This window comes from Danio rerio, chromosome 7, assembly GCF_052040795.2.
Source record: "Danio rerio strain M-AB ecotype USA chromosome 7, GRCz13ab, whole genome shotgun sequence".
In the NCBI taxonomy this organism is placed as follows: domain Eukaryota; kingdom Metazoa; phylum Chordata; class Actinopteri; order Cypriniformes; family Danionidae; genus Danio; species Danio rerio.
The window spans coordinates 69,767,501-69,787,500 of NC_141027.1; the positions used below are offsets into that span (position 1 = coordinate 69,767,501).

The following is a 20,000-nucleotide window of genomic DNA, read 5'->3' on the forward strand; positions in this document are numbered from 1 at the left end:
TCTGAAATGTGACACAGTTGAACCAGGAGACAGTGGGTTATATTTTTAAGGGCCATGAAACCCCCCTGTCTCAACAGAGTGTTTTCATATCTCTAGTTTGAGTAAAATTCAGGAAAGTGGGTGAGTCCAGCTCTGTTTAGATGAGAGTGTCAGGGGAAGGAAAGAGGAAAGGGTTTGCATGAAAAGTGGAGTTTCAGTTCGAGCATGGCTTTTTTTTACAGAGGCAAAACAACACACAGATGCAGGGAAGAAAGACAGTGACTATGTTTACATGGACATCAGTAATCAAATTATTTGGCAAATGATAAATTTGTCGACTTTCACTTTCACTTTTATTCAGGAACATTTCATGCATGCCCCCAACCCCTGTGACAAACGAGATATTGGATGTGAGGAACTGCTGGAAGAGTGTAGTTTTAATGGAATGTTTGAAACTGCACAGCGAATGTGAGAAAATAACACTTCAACATATGGGTGTCAAAATTAATTGTTTCTTCGGTGCACCGCGATGCAGACGCGGACAATTCGGTATCGGTTCAGTAATAATCATAACCGGTTATTATGTACTGACATTTATCTACTATGCGCTCTGTCGCGAGGGAGGTGAGCACGAGTATTTACAACACTCAGCTAACTCAGGGCCGGCCCGTGGCATAGGCACCATAGGCAAATGTATATCCAGGGGGGCACCAGAAATGAGCGCGGTTCAGTTGGTTTTGTTTTCGATATTTCTTACACACATTCAGTTATAGACGGCAATTACTCAAAAACCTCTTACCCTGAAAAGATCTAAAGTGTGTTTCCCACAAAAAGACAAAGCTGGTTATGTTTCACAGCTGTCTTTCTTTTTTTTCGCTCGACATTATGACCAATGCTCCGTTTAAGCCCTCGCAATATGTGTTTAGCCGGGAGAACTCGCGCTGAGAGGAGCTCTCAGTAAGGGACCGTCGGAAAAGAGCTTCTTTTTTTTTGTTTTTTTTCGTCTTTCTGCTCCGCTCAGCGCGAGCTCTCCCTGTTGCGAGGGCTTAAGTGTATGTGTGTGTTTGTTTGTTTGTTTGTTTGTTTGGTGCTGTCTATGTTTGTATATGTGTTTGAATGAGAGACCGTGTGGTGCTGTGTGTCTGTGTGTTTATACAGACAGCTTGTTATAGCCTCCCCCCTAAAATATAACACTGTATATAGAAAGCATCGTCGATGCACCAAGATATCGAGATGAACCGAATCGAAGGCATGATAATCGTAACTAAACCGAACCGTGAGACCAGTATAGGTTCACACCTCTACTTCAACATTTCTCAGTAACTTAGATAGACACAGAAAAGCCGTCAGAAAGCCGTGTTTATAGACTATTCTGTCACAAAATGACAAATGTTTACATTCGGAAAGCAGCATTTTCAGTAGATCTTTCAGTCCATAATATTGTAGTGATATTACTGTAAACTTAGTAAATTAATCATTTTGACCAAGGTATGTCTTTAAAAACTGGAAGAGTACTGCTGATGATACGAACTAAATTTAAATTAACATAAACAAAGAACGGGGCGAGGCAGTGGCGTCAGTAGGTAGTGCTGTCGCCTCACAGTAAGAAGGTCGCTGGTTCGGTTCCGGGTGCTCCGGTTTCCCCCTACAGTCCCAAGACATGTGGTACAGGTGAATTGGGTAGGCTTAATTGTCTGTAGTGTATGAGTGTGTGTGTGAATGTGTGTGTGGAGGTTTCCCAGAGATGGGTTGCAGCTGGAAGGGCATCCGCTAGGGACTAAGCTGACAAGAAAATGAACAAATAAACAAAGAACATTGATCACACACTTATCAAATCTGTAGAGACAGGACAATCAACACCAATTGGAAATGCGTCTTTTTTAAAAGGAGATGAGTGGCAAATCTAGATTTCGCCTTTCCAGATGCTTAAAAAATCTCGGGTAAAAAAAAAATTCTTACAAACATATTTTTGTTGCTTTTTGAGTCCAGCTGTGCTGTCATAGCGAAGAATTGAAAACAAAACCTTTGTTGCGGGACATTTATAAACGCAACACTGGCAACCCATGTCTCCAAACATTTATTCTTCTTCCATTTGTTTTAATTATAGTTTGCAACTCAACGTAGCATCTCTCTACCGTCTGAACATTGTAACAGGTAAAAACAGTCTTCGAAGCTATCACGCATATCAATGAAGTTGCTAATTAATGATGAAAGCTGAAAGACATCTCGTTGTACCCGCCAGTACAAACAGCTAGTCTACACGTTGAATTTTACACAAGATTCTAATCACCTCAGCTTCAAAATCTCTTTTCAAACCGGCGGGACAAATATATTTTTAAATATAAAAACCACTCCCTCCATGCCTTTTTCACCTCGGGGGCTTTTTTCAGTATATTCATGACAGTTTGCATTTGTATAATGTTATTATTATTATTTGCAGTGTTATTTATTAGATGCATAGTTATATTTGCTTTACATAAAACAAGTTTAGATGTGTTCACCTGTCGGGTTTTGAAGACGTCTGCATCACAAAATCCCCAAATTAAATTATTTAATAAGTGAAAGAAAACTAAAAACAGTTACACGATTCCTCATGATAATACCGGACAGTTAGGAAAAAATCCTTAGTGTTTACCCCGTAGAAGTCTAAAATTTTATGCTTAATGGTGATAAAAATTTGACTTGATCAAATCTGCAGAAACCCTGTTCTTCAGCACAGCAATTACATTGTAAAGGACAAAGTTGTTCAATAGAATCGTTAAACAAATGTTTTCAGAGTAATATGCAGTGAAATTTAGGGCAGCACGAGTATTAGAGGATATGTTAGTCACATAGCTGTTAAAGATCAGGACGTGACCTGACAGTTTGATGCTGTCTCACTGTTGAGCTTGTTTATGTTCCCTAGATTAATTCTAATTTCACATTTGCATGTGAATGCTTGTTTCTCCCTGCCAGTGACTTATGATTAATATTGTTAAGGATTTATGGCAACTGGATTATAACATCTCACTGATTCCCTCAGTTTTCCCTTTCTTAGCTTTTCGCTTTCACCTCACAAAACTTGCATGGCAGAAACGCTCTACAAAAGCCTTTCACAGTTTTTTTTTTATTATTTTTTTTTTATGCAAGGCTTAGTTATATTTTTCTGAGTGTTAATCTGCAAGTTTGTGTGTTGCAGTCATTTCAGCATTGTCACAGCATTGTCACAGCTTATGACTGCTTGACTATAGTGGTTACCAGGGCCTAAAATTACATTTGCAGTAAAACAAATCCATATAAAAATCTGCATTATGCCTAATTTATAGATATTTTTCTTTTTTGCTGCATGAAGGACACCTGTCACGACCACCAGCGATCTAGTCCTCATAGATCGCTGGAGAGCATTAACATTCACACGGACTAAAATCCTTTCTCCATATGAACTACAATTCCTGTCAGGCACCACACACACACACCTGTTCCAAGTCTCCATTGATTACAGTCACACAGCTGAAGCTGCTCATATACTAATTTCACTCACATACAGTTGAAGTCAAAATTATTATCCCCATTTGACTTTTTTTTTATATTTCCCAAATGATGTTTAACAGAGCAAGGAGATTTTCACAGTATGTCTGATAATATTTTTTTCTTCTGGAGAAAGTCTTATTTGTTTTATTTCTGCTATAATAAAAGCAGTTTTTAATTTTTAAAAGCCATTTTAAGATCAAAATGATTAGCCCCTTCAAGTTATATTTTGTTTTGATAGTCTACAGAACAAGCCATCGTTATACAATGACTTGCCTAATTACCCTAACCTGCCTAGTTAACCTAATTAACATAGTTAAGCCTTTAAATGTCACTGTAAGCTATATAGAAGTGTCTTGAAAAATATCTAGTCAAATATTATTTACTGTCATCATGGCAAAGATAAAATAAATCAGTTTTTAGAAATGAGTTAATGAAACTATTATGTTTAGAAATGTGTTGAAAAAAATCTTCCCTCGGTTAAACAGAAATTGGAGAAAAAAAATAAACAGAGGGGCTAATAATTCTGACTTTAACTGTATATACGGCTCACTTAGACACACTCATTGCTGAGTCTTGTTTGATTATCATCCTGAACATTGCAAAGCATTCCTTGGTATATTTTGTACATGCTTTGTTTTATCGTTTACCCTGTCTGCCGCCTTACCTGACCATCTGCCTGTTACCTGACGACAACTCTGTATTTCCTTGTTTGTACCCGTTTGCGCCTGTTAGAACTTCTTTTTGCAGCTTTTCTCAACAGGAGATATAAATCCAAAAATGGCTGTCAATACCGTTTTGAGTGGCTTATGGGCTGTGTTTGTGATGCGCAACTTTGATTTTGAAAGGTTTGTGTTAAAGTCATTTTGCTTCTGTCAGATACAGTTCAAGCATGAATTTAGTGTCTTCCGTCAGATAAGAGGCTGAAATATACCGTCAGTGTTCCCAACTTGTCAGCTTTTATACTGTATAAATTACAGGTCTGGTAATTGTAATTGGTATAAATGGGTTATTATTATTATTATTATTATTATTATTATTATTATTATACTTAAACTACATACATTCAATAGTATTTCAATAATATTTGTTGATTTAATGTATATAGTTGGACTTAATAATAATAATAATAATAATAACAATAATAATGTTCAATGTGAAATATTTTATATCTGTAAATATTTATTTAAATTTGTAAATAAATTAGTTTCTGAAAATTGTACATGCAACAGTTAAATTTATCTATCTATCTATCTATCTATCTATCTATCTATCTATCTATCTATCTATCTATCTATCTATCTATCTATCTATCTATCTATCTATCTATCTATCTATCTATCTATCTATCTATCTATCTATCTATATATATATATATATATATATATATATATATATATATATATATATATATATATTACTATATTACTATATTTTATATATTATTAATTAATACTTTGGACTGTATTTGACTTTTAATTGTAGAATTATTAAATAAATAATGTTGACGTCTGTATAAAACAAGCAAATAAATAAATCTGGTAGTTTCGATAATAATAAATCACCTGTGTAAAACCTCTGAAGCTGAATAAACTCGCTGTGTAATAATATGGAGATTGTCATTACTTTGGTGAAATGACTTTTCCTGATTCTCAGTCAGAACACTTCCTCCGAGTACAGTTTAATGTCAACTAAATCACGCCAATATTCCTAGCGATGAGTGATGAATCTTGTAAACAAAGGCAAGATGTGGAGCAGCTTGAAGGCACACAGGCCTAGTTAAAGTGTCATATGAACACAGGCAGAGGGCCCCTACCGAGACATGCTATTTATGTTTTATAGCCCCACAGACTCCTCAGCTGAGATATAAACACAAATATCAGCCTAAATCAGCATTGTATGTTCTCATCTACTTCATCACACAATCTCAGACATGCACTGATTCTCGGTTTTCTGAGAGTCCAGTAGTAACCAGAGCATAAAACTAACATTTGGCACACCTAATACATATATATATCGTCACCTTAGAATTATAAGGTTCTGTCTGACATTTTTGTCAAAATTGAGTTATTGTCATATTTTTTATTTAATGACAACTTATTTACATTATGGGATTTTTTTTAGAAGTTGTTTACATTTGAAGACTTTTTATTTAAAAAACAAATGTTACACACTATACTGTTTGCTGTGGAATGCAAAAACTTTAAAGCTCTATCTCAAAATCATTCAGAACACAGATAGAACCTTATAATTCTAAGGTGACGCTATATACACAGTTGAAAACCTTTTGTATGAGGATCTACTTTCTTCCACCATTCAGTCACATCTGATGACATCAGAACAGCAGAAATCTGTTAATTCACAAATGTCACTTTAGAGCTAGTATTTGAATGATTCTCTAGTGTAATATCTAAAATGATGACAAAACAGGATTTTGCTCATATTTAAGATTATAAGGCTAGAAATGTCATCAGTCTAAGGAGATTTCCCAGTATTTCTCTGTTGCAATCGGGAGATCACTATAATTAACCCCAAAAAAGCAAGCACTTCTGGATTACTATGGTATAAATACAGCACCACAACATACAAAAGAGAGAGATTGACTTAGAATGTCGCTTACCTGTTTAATAATGATTTGATCAGCTGCAGAGTTTTTCTCCCTTAAGGATGCACTATGCAGTCTCGGTCGCCATTATGTGGCGCAAACGTACTTGCTCTCCTCAGTATGACAGTCTGATGGCGCTGAAGTGCAGTATCTCCGTAATTATAAATATTTAAAATAGGCACTATCCTCATAAATAAACTGCATAGTTGCAACATAAACCACTACATTCTTGACTAAAAAGCTTCAAAAGTACATTATGTTGTCCAACAGCTGCAATATTGGTCAAACTGTAGTGAGTTTATTGATCTTCTGTCACTCTATGTTGGCGGAGTAATACACAGGGTGAAGATGCTGTACCAGTGCTGTTATTGCAGAATATTTCACGGCTATCAGCCAATCAGATTCAAGAACCAGACAGAACTGTTGTATATTTATTAAGTATTTTAAAAATATATATTTTTTGGCATATATATTAAGTATATCTGTATATATTTATTTATTTTATATCATTGGAATGGGGGCCTACATCATAGAAAATGTGGTCCAAAGTATAAAATTCTAATTTTAATATTAATAATTTAATATTTTTATTTAATAAATAATTTAATAATTATTATTTATTTTTATACCTCACACTATTAAAATGTGCTAACATTAGAGGAATAAGGACTAATATGTTTATTATTATTATTATTATTATTATTATTATTATATGGGCTCACTTAACAAGCCGAACTGAAATGCATGTCAAAAAGTCAGTTATTTAGCTGCAGAACATGATCTTGATGGCAGGCGGAGGTTTAGCAGGTGCAGAAGGGCCGGGGGCCGGGGTTTGCTGACCCCGAAGGCTACTAGAGCTGGCCTGAGAGTCTTGGGCATAGACGTACAGTAATGACACGGCAGATGGGCGACTGTCTACTCAGCAACCACAGAGGAAGTCCCCTGCCAGCGTCATGCTGCGCCCCATAATCATGAGCTCTGGTGCGGTGCAGGACGTCCCGCCGCGGTGCCCGTGCCTCCCCCTAGATGTGCCCCTGCCGCTTCAGCTTTTATCTCTCAGACTCTGGAAGCAGGACGTCCCGGGAGTCTCCCATCACGTGAAAGAGCTGTTTTAATCTCTACAGGGGTGTTGATGGCCTTTAATCCGTCATCCTCTCATATTCATGATGTTTACTTTGAAGAGATCCACTGCTGTCATCACCGCAGTTCAGAAAGCGCTGCGGGATGGGCTTATCAACGCAGAACAATCTCAAAGGCCGTCATGTGTTTGCGGGTGTTTAATATTATTGTAGCTCTGCTCCTTAAAAAAAAAAAAGGGGGGTGGGGGCTGCTTTTGTTTCCTTCTCTTGCTTTGTCTTTGTTTGCTGCTACAAAAATATCAGTCCATTAATTTGTTACAAATAAGTAATTCATAGTAAAATATCAGTAATAGATTGTATTGTCAGGGCATTTTCATTCATCATGTAGTGTAATATTGTACACTACACTCTCCATGCCAGATAAATAAGATCTAGCCCAGTAGGCCAGATCCTGTCAGAAAATGTCTGTTTCTCTGGGGATCCAGTCAGCAGAGCCGCTCAATACCCAAACCTGTTAACCAGTATTCAACTGAATTAACAATCTCCTATTAGAATGACCAAAATGGTCACAAATGTTTAATTCAATGATTTATGAAATAAGGCTAAATTGATTTAAAAATGGTAAAACTAAATGGTTGCACTCTGGGTGACTTGTAAAATTGGACTATTTCAAAAATAAAGAGAATATTAAGGATTGTGGTCCCTTAACTTTAATGTTTTACCCATGCCTAATACCTCATACAGATGTCATTTGACAACAAAATTTGAAAACAAACACCAAGTGCAATTTCAGTTAAAGATTACAAGGGCAAACAATTCATTTTTTTCCTTGCACAGATGAATTGTTCACCACAAAACTTTTAATATGACCTGACAAAATCAGTTTAGTTTTGATTTTATGTGTAACTTAAGTGTTACTGTAGGGCTCTATTTGAACAATCTAGGCGCAAAGTCTAAAGCGCAGGGTGCAAAAGCATAAATGGCGTGTCTGAATCCACTTTTGCTATTTTAGGGATGGAAAATTACGCTCTGCGCCCGGCGCATGGTTTAACAGGGTTGTGCTTGTTCCCCTAATGAGTTATGGGTGTGTTTTGAGCATAACCTGCATTAAACCAAACAGAGTCTCATCTCACGTTCCCTTTGAGAGTCAGTTGTGTCACGCCATGGCGCATTTGCTATTTACATTGTAGACTTTATAAGTGGGAAAAACTGAACGCTTCACTAGTGATAGAACTGCCTTCGCCATTCAGCCTCTTTACTTTCTCTTTACTTTACTCCTTTTTAACTTACTCCTTTTGTGGAGTAAGTAAATGGTGGAAAGTGAAGACACTCCACTGAAGACATCCATAAGCCTACATATTTAATTTTGTTAAGCGCAAAGATTTGTTTCAAAACTATTTTTAAATGTATAGATGTAGAGTTATATCCAAACTCACGTCCTGTTCTTATGCCCCTTATGGTGATGCATACGTCTCCAAAACCCGACAGGTGGACAAATCTAAACTTGTTTTAATTAAAGCAAATATGAATATGCATATAATAAATAATACTGCTAATAATAATAATAATAACAACAATAATAACATTATACAAATACAAATTGTCATGAATAAACTGAAAAGGCCCCCCTGAGTTGAGGCATGGAGGCAGTGGTTTTTATATCTACTTAGAAAATAATAATTTTTGTAACGTTTTAATCCTTTAATTGTTTTTTCATATGTTGAGATATTTATGTACTGCTATACATCCTGTGTGTATTAATCAGTGTGTAAGTGTTATGCGCAATGTGTAGGTACAAATCTAACGCGCCCTGTGCTGGACTTTAGATTAGCTTTCAGTTGGTCAGGTGTGCAGTTTATTTCAGTTCCTCGAAATAGCAATGCATCATTTATACTTCTGCGCCCAGTGATCGGCGTGACCCATGGCTCATGCAATGTGCGTAGCCATGCATTTATACTTCTCCACACTGTTTATGTTGCTCTGCAATAACACTTCAGAAACACTGGCTGGCAATAAGTGTTTATGTTCCTTTGTGTCATGTTTCCCTGGTGTTTTGTTTGTTCTGAGCGCTTCCTTAATGTACAAGTGGCTCAAGCTCACTCATTTTGAGGTGGGAATCTGTGGACATGCAACAACTTTAATCATAAGGTAAACACAAAACAACAGTTTCCATCTGGAGCTCCTTCACGAGACTCGACACTTGTAAACACTCGCTCCATCGGGCTCGCACGACTCTCACCTCCGCCCAGCGATACCAAGCCAACCAATCACAGAGCTTGCTACATACATACACAGAGCTTGTAGTTACATTTTTTTTAGAGGTGCACATCAGCGTCAGCAAGGGCTAAGCGACCACACGTAGGCTCCACCGTGTGCACTTGATGCAAAAGTATACATCAGCCTTGACACACCTCCTTTTTAGACCAGCACACCCATCAGTCCACAAAGTGGTGCAAAAGGATTTAATATTTCAACAAAATGGTGCAAAACGGGAAAATTTCTGTTGCGCTGGTCTGAAAATAGCAACAAATCACGCCAAACACATCTTGCGCCTTATTTCGCAGAGTGTGTGATAAGGCCCTTAAACTTGGAAAAATAGCTTTTCACGTGTCATAGTCTAACTATAATATACAGTATACATATACAGTTGAAGTCAGAATTATTAGCCCCCTTTGATATTTTTTTTTCTTCTGGAGAAGGTCCTATTTGTTTTATTTTGGCTAGATAAAAACAAGTTTTCAGGTCAAAAACATTTAAAGGTTAATAGTATTAGCCCCTTTAAGCTATATATATTTTTTTTCGATAGTCTACAAAACAAACCTTAACCTGCATAGTTAGTTTAATTAACCTAGTTAAGCCTTTAAATGTCACTTTAAGCTGTATAGAAGTGTCTTGAAAAATATCTAGTCAAATATTATTTACTGTCATCATGGCAAAGATAAAATAAAGATATTAAAAATATTTAAAACTATTATGTTTAGAAATGTGTTGAAAAAAATCTTTTCTCCGTTAAACAGAAATTGAGGAAAAAATATAAGCAATGTTGACCATCAACAGTAGACCTCTTTGGAGAACTTATAAGAGCAGAGAAGCCTAGATATATGTGTGATTGAGGTTTCCGTTTTCTGTTTAAAAGCACTCTTATAGAGCTCTTAGCTCATGTCTATAGATCAAGAGCAGCTCCACATTTCAGCCGTCGGTCTGATGTTATGACATGAGTGCCGGCGAAGGACATGAACCTTAGCAAGAATGAATGAAACAACCCAGTTTCAGTGCCGGCACACAATGTGAGAAAGTCTTCACCCCCTTCCAGTCCCCTCACTATAATAGCATGTTCTCTCAGATCAATAGTGGAGAGGGTGTTAAATTTAATGCCAACGGATGAAGTCTTTATGTGTGCAGCACGAACTGTGTCACATCTCCAATGCCGCGGCCATTTCATTCTAGATCCATCTGTGTAAGATGAAAGCAGGAGGTTTTTAAGTGGTCATTAGCTGTGCGCTACGTTCCCTCCATCACACTGCAGCATCACAGGTACATACAGGTGAATGAGGTGATTTTTCTCACATTTGCGTTTTCCCCTCATGTTCTACAATTACCGCTTTAGGATATTAGCTCGATTCTTGGTGACCTACATGGTGTGTAATCATCATTGCCCTTGGCAACCGGTTCTGTTTAAAATGAGAAGCCGGTTTGCTTGTACCTGAAATACCTTTAAACACATAATTGCATCGATTTTAAGTAAAGGAGGAGTAAAAAATAATCCTTTTAAGATTTGATGACCTTTTTGCTTGGATTCGGTGTTTATCATTAATAAGGGCGCAGTCACCATCTGTTCCAGTGGCAGCAGCTATTGCTCTCCGCTATGAATAGAATCGGTATTAATCTTCCAATGCTCAGCATCGTTCATCACATGAGCGTATTCACCATCAGACAGCATTGAGGAGAAGACTGTTCAAACTGATCAAACTGCTTGATGGATGTGTGTTTGAAAAATGTTATGTCGAGAGTCAGCTTGTGCTACAATTTTGACTATTACAGTACATACAGTATCTATGACATTTCAACAGTTTATTTTAACTTGTGACTGAATAATTTGTAGGTTAGTGTATGCTCCATTCAGCCGTTTTTTGTTTCTGTCTGCTTTGCCTTTAATCAATGAATTAATAAACTATTAGGCTCAGAACAATATTTTGTGTCTAATTTTGATGTTTTCTGGCAAATGATTGGAAGTTTACAAAGAGCCTGCGCTGTTTAGAGGTTGTTATTTCTGAATAACATACCTTGGAATGACAAAATGGCTGTTTTTCACTATTTGGCACCATCTTGTGACTGAATAATATGTAGGTTAGTGTATGCTCCATTCAGCCGTTTTTGTGTCTGTCAGCTTTGCTTTTAATTAAAGAATTTATTAACTATTATTGCTCAGAACAATATTTCGTGTCAAAGTTGTATGTGTTGTGGCAAATGATTGGAATGATAGGAATACTTTGGAATGTTGTGACTGGCCAATCAGTATCGATAATCCAGACAGTCTTGTAATAATCACAAATAACGACCACCTGGATGTACATTATTCATTAATGTCTGATTGCACAGGTAATGTTTACATTCATGATGCTCACATTGTTTTCCTGTAATGGCAAAACTAAGGCCCAATCCCAATTATAACCCTTAGCCCTTCCTCGAACCCCGCCGTGAAGGCGTAGGGATGTCCAAATTCTCTTTAGCTTGAAAGCGTAGGGCTAAAGGGAAGATAGCCCTTCAAACAAAGTTTTTTCATTAACACACTCGAAACCAAGGAGTAAGAAATACCCAGAATACATCAGCCACAACAGCACTGTACCTGGAAGTAAGGAGATCCACAAATTAGTATTTTTTGTCATTAATATGAATTTTAACAACAAACAAGCATATGTTTTAATATATCCATAAACTCGTTCGTGTTTTACCATCATGCTTAAAAAAAATAACGCTAAAATATAAACCGCTATATTTTGCGATCTATAATCCTTAATCATAACTCCTATACAGCAGTCCCACAACATTCTGACACTCGATGACACCCGAATACCCTGTCAGTAATTTCTAGTTGCTGTCAATTGGCATTTTACAGTGTCTGCTATAATGTTAATGTTTTTGGTGTGTTTAAATAGATGAATATGGCCACTGTGCAAATGCACAGTATAGTTATGATCTTATTTCTGAAATCATATGAAGCAAGAGATCTTGATGACATATGATGACGTTTGCAGGTGCTGTAGTGCTGTCGCAATTCTTAGGGGTTAATTTTAAAGCCCTTACCCTTAACCCTCAATTTTAAGGGGGAAGGGGAAAGGGTAGGGGTACAAAAATAGAATTGGGATTGGGCCTAAGAGAGCCTGAATTGAGATACATTTTATAGACAGTTGTTTTTATGGATGGCTTGACATTTTTAAATGCAAGTTTAAATTTTTTCCCCTTATCAAGTACATAAAATCAGCTCTTATATGACAAAAAAACAGCTGAGCGATGGCAAAATGGCTGTTTCTGACTATTTGTTGCCATCTTGTGGCTCAATAATATGTAGGTTAGTGTATGCTCCATTCAGACATTTTTTGTTTCCATCAGCTTTGCCTTTATTGAACTATTAGGGCTCAGATCAATGTTTTGTGTCTAAAGGCTCGCTCACACCAGGACGCTTTTCATTAGCGTTTATCATCAGTGTTTTTTGAGACGTTTTTCCAGATTCAAACCCAAGTGATTTTCACTGGCGTCGAGCAGAAGAGTATGCAAAATTACTCCCTGACGTTAGATGACGCTACACAACTTTAAGCTTCTGACACCCGCTTGTAACGCAGAAGAAGACAGAAAGTTGTTGTTGTTGTTGAAGTTGGTGGTGATTGGAACAAGTATGGAGGGTTCAAGCAGCAACGCCAGCTCTAGCGATGAAAAAATTATTATTGTTTAAAAAAATTTTTTAAATTGTGCTTTTATGCCTGGCTTTTTGCTCATTGATGTGCACGATCACATTAGCGCACAGTTATTTAGCGTTAAACGTTGATGGAAAACATGAGCAAAATCGTCCTGGTGTGCACGGGCCTTAATTTTGAGGTTTTCTGGCAAATGATTTGAAATTCCCAGAAGAACAACTTGGAATGTTGCAACTGACCAATCAGAATCGAGTATTCCAGATTGCCATGTAATTATCACCGATAATGACCACTTGGATGTACTTTATCCATTACTGTCTGATTGCAGATGTAATGTTTATATTCGTGATGCTTACATTATTTTTCTAAAAGGGCAAAACTAAAAGAACCCGAATTTAGTTATATTTTATTGACAGTTGATTTTATTGATGGCTTGACATTTTAAAATGTGAGTTTTTATTCTTTCTCTAATCAAGTACATCAAATTAGATCTTGTATGACAAGAAAACAGCTGAGCAATGGCGATGGCAAAATGGCTGCCCTGTGAACGGTCTGCGCCAGAGGGAGATGAACAACCTCACGCACTGCACAAAGCCGAAGCAGAGATAAATGCGGAATTATATCATTGCTTTTTTTTCTTACTGCGGCTAGACAGATGAACATTGATGGCTCGTCTTTGTGGAAAACCGTAATTGCTTCAACTAATGTTTAATTTGCTCTCCGTCTAATGGATCTTGTCATTTAGGGGAAGCTATAAGCTAATGAGTGCCGCCATTAGTGTATATTATACAGCTCTGCATTATCAGTCTCGTCTTCCGCTGTCTGTTAGGAGCTCAGCGCGCTTTGGAATAAGACATAAAGTCAGTCAAAGAGAACATTTGAACATAACAATTCTTGTTCTTTTTCTCTAACCCATTATGTAGTACTTTATTACATGGCTGTCTGGAATACTTGATTCTGATTGGTCAGTCGTGCCATTCCAAGGTATGTTTTACCCAGATAACAACCGCTGAAGCGAATTACACAGGCTTGTCTACGAATCATCTTGATTATATTTGTGTGCTTGTCTGTCATGCTGCTGTTTCTGACTGTTTACCCCATCTTGTGAAAAATATGTAGGTTAGTGCATGCTCCATTCAGCAAGTTTGGTTTCTTTCACCTTGCTTTTATTAAAGAATTATACAAATTTGACACAAAACATTGTTCTGAGCTGTTATAGTTTTTTGGCAAATGATTTGAAGTTCCTGCATTGTTTAGTTGCTGTTATCTTGGAATAATGTCCATGATTGACCAATCGAATCCAGTATTCCAGACAGCCGTGTAAGAATCTGCTGTAACCACCGCCAGGATGTTTATTATCCCTTACTTAATAATATGTTCATTTAACTGTACAACTACAGAGGCAGTCATTTTGACAGTTTTTTTAATGTAAAGTTAATAAAGTTACAAAGTTAATTGTAAATGTAAGTTAACAACTTAAAATAAAACCCATGTAACTATAGTACATTGAATTTTCCTAAATGTGTGCATGTGTCATTATAATGTTTTTTTTTTTATTAAAACCAAAAAACACAAACAAGTTATGAGTATTTATACTTTGGATGGACATAAAACGCAAATTGATTGCATCCGCTACTTTTCCAGGGTCGGTAAATATAAGTGCTTCTGTTGCCTAGCAACTTCTGCTAACAAAAACGTAACTTTCTAATAACAGATATATATTTTTATTTTAGATTTTTTTTATATTTAAAAAACTTTTACAAAAATACTTTTTTCTTATATATCTTATTTATGTGTATTGACTTGATAAAATATGATGACAGATATTTAAAGCACAATTTTCCACTACCTAACAAAAGTCGATCCCAGTTGTAAGAGCAACAAATAGTTGACTTGACAAGACAAGAACGCTTTCTTTGCCATTCCAGATGTCTTTATTAAAAAGTTATTTGAGTCATTGCAGAGATGTATAGGTGCAGTCCTCCAAGCTCATGATGGAGTCATACTCAATATTCGTTCTTTTTCCACTGCACTTCCACTTTGGGCTCTATTTTGATGATCCATGCGCAAGTGCAAAGCGCAGGGCACAAACGCATTAGGGGTGTGTCAGAATCCACTTTTGCTAATATAAGGACGGAAAAATCCACTTTGCGCCATGGTCTAAAAGGGTTGAGCTTATTTTCTTAAAGAGTTATAGGTGTGTTTTGAGGATAAACCAATCAGAGTCTCATCTCCCATTCCCTTTAAGAGCCAGTTGCGTTGCGCCATGGTGCATTTGCTATTTACATGACGACTATGTAAGTGGAAAAACTGAGCATTTCACTTGCAAGAAAACAGTTAAACAGAGCATCTGCAGTGCGAGAATGAGGGATAAAGCCTCTTATTATCTACTTTCACTCTCGTGGATAGAGAAACCTTGTACGCACAGACATCAATTAGCCTATAAATAATTAATTTTGTTACTTAAGATTTGTTTCAAAACTATTTCTAAATTCATTTCTAATTTCCAGCAAACTAATAAATAAAAAATAATATCGAAGTGTGGTCAAAAACTGAGTTGTATGCAAATACACATGCTGTGCCCCATATAGTCTGAAACCTAACAGGTGGGCAAATCTAAGCTTGTTTTTAATAAAACAAATATAAATCTGCATACAATATATGATACTGCTAATAATGATAACATTATACAAAAGCAAATTGTCATGGATAAACTGAAAAAGCCTCTGAGATGAAGAAGGCATGAAAGTATGTTTTTTATATTTATGTAGGCTAGAAAATAATATGTTTTGTAATATTTTAATCCTTTATATCCTTTATATATCCTTATTATATCCTATATATATGCTTAATAATTTTATTCTTTTTCATATGTAAAGATATTTGCGTATTGCTCTATATCTTGTGTGTATTAAGCAGTGTGTAAGCGAGGCGCACAACTAACACACTCTGCGCTGGACAATAGACCGGGTTTGTTCTGGTCTATTGAAAAATCTATTATAGTTTCTCAAAATAGCAACGTGCCAGCAATGCGCCTCAGAACGCCTTCCTTTTTAGACCAGAACACCTATGGGCGCACATATGAGCGCAAATGCATTTGCTATTTTAACAGCGTGGTGCAAAACGTCAAAACGACTTTTGCCCCAAGCTGAAACTAGCAAACAATTGCGTCGCGCCTTGCGCCACATTGCGCCGGGTGTATGATAAGGCCCTTTATATACTATACTGTACATTATTTCTGTTAAGTGACAAGACTTTTGTCTAAGTAATGCCTAATGAAATAATTAAAAATCAAGGCATGATCATATTTTATTTAAGCGTAATCTAGAGGCCTTTGCCTTTCATATTAGCCACTTTTGATACCACATGGTCAACTAGAAGTCAAGTTATTATTTGGTGTTTCTAAAACTTGGATAGGCGACAAGACTTTTGTCAGGTAGTGTAAAATCACGATAAAAGTTTGTAAATAGATCTTAATTTAGAATGTAAATCTAACGGAATATATTCAAGTCCGAACAGTCTTATCAGTATGGTCAAAATGACGGCTTTGTTCATTCTAGTAGTTCTAGAATTCTAGTAGTTCATGCGTTAACTAATAAATGGAAAGCTACTCTTTAATAGAATACTTAATATTTTACAAACTCACAGAAAGTCTCAAATTTTACCCTAATAGCTATTAAAAACAAATGACTATTGTTCATAAAAAGCAAGTGTGTAATACTATAAAATGAATGTTGAAATATTCCGAAGATTTGATCAGGACCACTTTAAAATAATGGTCCGTTAGTTCACCACTATCTTGCTTGGTTCAGGACTTGTGGAGTTGCACATTGATGGATTTGCTCTTCAGTGTTTGGACTCTCGGCAGTGAAAATTAAACCAAATTGAACTGAACTAAACTGAACTTCCACTCTGAAAACTGAACTGACACAGTTTCAATTTACTAGAACTTCTGTTGAGCTGTTTTGACACAATCTACATTGTAAAAACACTATAGAAATAAACATGAATTGAATAGGATTCGTGTTTACTAATGCATTTACTAACATGAACAAATAATTAGTAATACATTTGTTATGGTATTTATTCATCTTTATTAACGTGAGGTAATGTTATTTAAGTTTAATAAGATTAGTTCTTATAGTTCATGTACTCGGTGCATTATTAGTATTAGTTCATGTTGAAATATGGGATTTTTTAAAACAATTTTAGACACTGGTTTCTTGCCAGTTTGAGACATCCATTAGTTTTAGTGTCTATTTGCCTTTCATTTGGTTTCTTTGTTCTCCTTTGTTAGCTTCGATCGTTTATGTGTCTGTCATTTGAGGTGTGAAACGCATAATCTTTAGTTATCTTTTTGACATGATTGCATTTCTTTCTAATGGGAATGTGGATTCATATTATTTTTCTTTGTTGCTGATTGTTTCAGAAAAGAACCGACCGTGGTGTTACTGTACATCACATGTTTTATTATCTACTCATGTTATTATCAACCACAGTCAACAAATCACATTGGAATGACACCGTTCATCAATCATACATATAATGTTTGATTTTTATGCAGTCCTTTCACAGATATGTCTTTTGGCAGATGCAAATGAAATACAGTTTGTTTCATTCAATGAGTCGCTGTTGGCCACAAAAGGCAAATAATCTTGACACATTTTTAGAGGTGCTACTTTGTGTCTCAGGTTTCACTCTTCTGGTAGAAAAGACGAGTCAGACGTCTTTAAATTGAACCACAGAAGCCTCGGCGTGACATATTTCACATATCTTGGCTCTCTAGACATATGTTAATCATTAAAAATGGCTGGCTGTGTTTGGGTGTTCTTTGGATCTGCTTGAATTTGAAAACTGAAAAACTTAAAGATATAGTCAAAACCAAATGAATAAATAATTTATTCTGCTACATTAAACCAACTAAATGTATTGCATTTATAGCCTCTTTCACACAGTGAGACCAGCAAATATCAGGAACATTTCAGGAACGACTTTACCAGTAGATTCAAAAAAGTGCTGTTCACAAAGGCAAGGACGTTCCGGATTTTTCCCGGAAATGACCATTCATACATCCATCCCAAAATACTGTCAAATTCTGACATCATTAACCAGTAATGGCCTTTAAACGACTGCGCTTGTATTTGTAAACATAATAGGGGTCAGGCTTTTGTTGATAAATTCACTTTGATTGGAAGCTTTAGCATTCATGTAGCAGCTTTTTTTCCCAGAGACATTCAAAGGCAGAAGCTTTAACCGCAGCTAAATGTTTACACATATGGCTACATTACAAATTCTGTGGATGGAAAAGTGTTGTGAACAACTTTGATGTAAACATATGGAGGAACACTTTCACATGTCGAGATGTGCATTTGTTTGTGTGCTAGCACTTTTTCAAGTGTGTGAGTGCCACGCAGCTGAACGGTTTATTCGAAGCATTTTATTGATAATTTATCAGACAGTTAGCATTAATAATAAACATTGAAACGCTATCTGATTAACAACTGGCAGCTAAATGTGTCTGGAAATGTATCCAAAGGCTTTAATTTTCATAAATAGCGCGAATGTGAATACGTCTGTATGTTCTGATTGGCTGGAGTAGACGTCTCATGTCAGCACGTTCTAAGGGTGAACCTGCTCTTTCTGGCAATTTTCATCTATAACGTTCGATAATGTTACAACTTCTCTTTCCGGGAAGGTCTGTATGTGTGAAAGGGGCTCATATCCTTTTGATAATAAACCATGTGTAGAATCATTCTCTGAGTAATGTATTTTATATTCGCAAGACAGCGCCCTCTAGTGGATTTGTCATTGAAACATGCAACAAAACCAAACTTCGCCAAGCCAAAAAACGTAGGCAGACCCACGTATTTCCAGTCAGCCTGGGTTGAGAAGTTCAGTCTAAATTAGGTTTAAACAAGCCTCTTGCGATTCAGCTTCCCGTAATTATTGCCCACACTGTAAAAAATGCAGGGTTCCACACAATTTGTTCATGTTGTCTTGACAAAAATCGATTAAGTAACTTCAACTTTTTTTTATTTTTCAAATTTAGGTAGATTGATCTAGGGTTGGGCGATAAAATCGATATCTATATATTTATTGAGCGAACACCATTGTCAATAATGGGAAAAAAAGTTTGGTGTGTAGTTTCGGAATGAAGCTCTATAGTTTTATTAAAATATGGTTGCTAAGCGCGTGCCTTGGAAGCAGTGCCAATAAGCTTAGGGTGTACGTTTGTTATCTCCAATGAAATCGCGCGACTTCCGTGACGCACACATGGCATGACGCGCACACATTTCCAGGTACACCTACTTGAAAACATCTGAACTTTTCAGAATGCCGCAAGCGCACATTGATTCATGTAAGTAGAACTAACCAATGTGCTTCACACTTTGTACGGAATAAACACATTTCAGTAATAATGGCAGACTAATTACCTCAGACAAACACAGTGCATCCAAACACTGCAGTGCTTTTTACTATTCTTCATAAACTTGTATCAGAGCTGCAGCAATTGTCCGTTTGTCATCCTCTGAGAAAATGGTTAGTAGTTGCCTATATGAGAGACGCCATAGAAAATGGTGAAGGAAATCATCTTCAGGTCTTTTCAGGTCAGAATAACAACATATGCAAAATGAATGCCATATAGCAGCAGTGAAGAGATTGTAAATAAAACAGGGTGTCATCAGAGTGGCTTTTTGGTTTCTTTTCTTGTGCATCTCAGTCACTAGTACCCCATTTAAAAGATTTTTTTTTGCATAGGTGTAATGTAGTCATTCAACTTCACTATTTGTAATGTAGCAGTGTGTATTTGAATAATGATGATTGTTTCCTTTACATAAAAGCTCAGATTTGATTAGCATAATTAGTTTTGTTTACAAAGTTTTAGGTTTACTGTATCATTGTTATTGACATTTTACA

General features: G+C 36.3%; 1 protein-coding gene and 1 long non-coding RNA gene across 51 annotated transcripts in view; one reads left to right on the plus strand and one right to left on the minus strand.

The window, feature by feature from the left end:
- Nucleotides 1–20,000, plus strand: part of neo1a (neogenin 1a) — a 328,844-nt gene that overhangs the window by 247,712 nt on the left and 61,132 nt on the right.
- LOC147843263 (uncharacterized) overlaps nt 1–20,000 on the minus strand; it is a 38,369-nt gene that overhangs the window by 17,482 nt on the left and 887 nt on the right. Inside the window, exon 1 of the long non-coding RNA XR_015496450.1 lies at nt 19,862–20,000. This exon is cut by the window's right edge and continues 887 nt beyond it. This is a non-coding gene — a long non-coding RNA (uncharacterized LOC147843263). The remainder of the gene's footprint in view (nt 1–19,861) is intronic.